Below are 2,904 nucleotides of genomic sequence, written 5' to 3' on the forward strand. Positions count from 1 at the left end.
ATGGGCAGCGAAGGTCAAATTTAGGTGGAGCTGCTTCCTCCAAGGTCAGAGCTTCATCTCCAAGCTTGAAAGTAGAAATGTGAGAAGGCCAAGCAATGCTGTTTCAGTGACCTTTCTTACCAGGGGATACAGAGAGCAACCACAGATCTCAGAAAGGATATAGTTGCTTTAAAGCAGACATGTCAAACACAAGGCCCGGGGGCCGGATGCGGCCCGCGAAGTGGTTTCATGTGGCCCGCGAAGCTATCCTGGAAACAGTGAGGGAACGGCCCCCGCTGCCTTGCCCCTGGCCCTGGCCGGCCGGGAGGGAGCCAATGTACAATTTTGTGGTGGCCATCTATGCTGAAACGCATTCAGTCTTAGCTCCACAAGGCCGTCTAGAAACAGGGAGGAACCAGCCCCTGCCGCATTGGCCCCGCCCCTTGGGTGCATGCTGGGGAGGTGTCACCCTTTGTGAGGAATGAAGAAATGGACCATGCCTTGGCGCTTGCCCCGGTCCCACCACCTTCTCCCAGAGACCCTCAGATCTGTCCCACTCCTGCCCAGGCCCCCACAGGCACCCTTGACGCGAACAATGTAGAGCTGGCCATGCCCACCCAGTAGGCCACACCCACTCCATCCACACCCACCCAGTAGGCCACACCCACCCTGGCCACACACACCCCGAGGGCAACCACAATGCTGATGTGGCCCTCAATGAAATTGAGTTTGACACCCCTGCTTTAAAGAGTTGCAGAGATGTGCTACAATCCTGCCCCTAAATAATTCAGAGAAGCTTTTGGGACTCAAATCTGTAGACTGCCTGATCCTATGTGAATCCCCCTGCATGGTAGACACACACTTAACACTTTCAAAATAATCGTACACAAATTTCTTCAGAAGGAAAAGGATTGGTAGCACAAGGTTCCATTTTGGCTTTTGAGCTATTCAATGTGTTTGTAAATGACTTGGATGAAACGTTAGAGCAGCGTTTCTCAACCTTAGCAACTATAAGTTGTCTGGACTTCAACTCCCAGAATTCCCCAGCCAGCATGTTGAAGTCAAAGTCCTGACATCTTAAAATTGCCGAGGTTGAGAAATACTAAATTAGATAATATTATAATCATGTTTGTAAATGAATCAAAGACAGGCGGAGTAGCAAACACCTTAGATAAAGAGTATAATCATTTAGGAGTATCTTGACAAGCAGGAACAATGGGCGAGAAGCAGAGAGATGAATTTTAACAAGGCAAATGCAATGTCCTACACATTTGGGCAGGAAAAATCAAAACTAAGAATATAGCAGGGCCGGTAGGCAGTAGCACACACAGAAACGATCTTGGTGAATCACCAGCTGAACATGAGACCACAGTGTGATGCAGCTACAGATCAAGCAAATGCAGTCCTAGACTGTATCAACAGAAGGACAAGGTCAAGATCAAGGCAAGAAATTGTTCCTGTCTATCTGATTTGATCAAATCACAGCTAGAACTATGTGTTTAGTTCTCGACATGGCATTTAAGGTGTACACATTCCGAGAATATCTGAGATGATAAGTTAAGTTATAGTTGTTAAGAGAATCATTGCAGTTGTTCAGTTAATAACACGGTTGTTCAGTGAATCTGGCTTCCCTGTTGACTTTGCTTGTCAGAAGGACTCAAAAGGATCACATGATCCCCCAAAACACAGCAACCGTCATAAATATCAGCCAGTTGCTAAGCGTCTGAAGTTTGATCACGTGACCGTGGGAATGCTGCAATGGTTGTGAAAAATGGTCATGTTACTTTTTTCAGTGCCACTGTAATTTCAAATGGTCACTAGACAAATGATTGTAAGTTGAGGACTGCGTATATTTTAAGAGCTATCACAGTGGTGGCGAACCTATGACACGGGTGCCAGAGGCGGCACTCAGAGCCGCCTCTGTGGGCACGCGCACCGTCGCCCCAGTCCTAGGCCTTCAGCTGGGTTTTATAAAACCTTTTCGCTTTAGGCCTCCGCCGCCATGTGCAAAAAAAAAAAAAAAGGTTCAATCAGTCAATTTCAACTTCTCGCGGGAAAAAAAAAGATATTGCAAAGTTGGAATTGATTGATTGAACTTTTTAGTCCCACCCAGTCTGCCATTACCACCACAGCCACACCCAGCCAATGGGCCACACCCAGTCAATGGGCCACACCCAACCGGCACCCGACGATGCATAAGTGGGTTTTGGGTTGCAGTTTGGGCACTCGGTCTCTAAAAGGTTCGCCATCACTGATCTATCATCTAAAACTTGGGGAAAAATTCTTCGGAATTACCCCAAAGGCAAGACAAAACACATACAACAGATTTACATTACAATGAAGATGAGATTGACATAAAAATAATAATAATATAATAACAAAAATAACAATAACAACACAGATAATACTCAATTTATGACTGCAATTGGGATTGGAACTTCCATTGCTAAGTAATGCTGTCAATTAAATGAGTCATGCCCAACTTTACAATCTTTTTTGCCGCAGTCATTAAGATGAGTCACTATGGTCGTTAAGTGGATCGTGTAGTTACCAAGCGAATCCAGCTTACTCCATTGAGTTTGCTTCTTGGAAGTTGGCTGGGAAGGCTGCAAATGGCGATCACGTAACCCTGGGACAGTGCAATCATTGTAAATACAAGCTGGTTGCCAAGCACTGATTCACGATCACGTGACCACAGGGACACCACGACAGTCATTAAGTGCAAGGACTTGTCACTTTTCTTTAGCACCACCATAACTTTGAATGGCATTAATGAAATTGTCATAAACTGAGGACTACCTGTAACAGCTATTCAGCAATGGAACTCTGAAGATGGTGGACTCCCTTGAGCAGAAGTGATTAACAAGAGACCGGATAGCAATTTAATGGGAATACTTTAGTAGTGGCTACCTGCACAGGGCATAG

Source organism: Protobothrops mucrosquamatus, unplaced genomic scaffold (assembly GCF_001527695.2).
Source record: "Protobothrops mucrosquamatus isolate PMUCROS unplaced genomic scaffold, P.Mucros_1.0 scaffold3331, whole genome shotgun sequence".
Lineage (NCBI taxonomy): Eukaryota > Metazoa > Chordata > Lepidosauria > Squamata > Viperidae > Protobothrops > Protobothrops mucrosquamatus.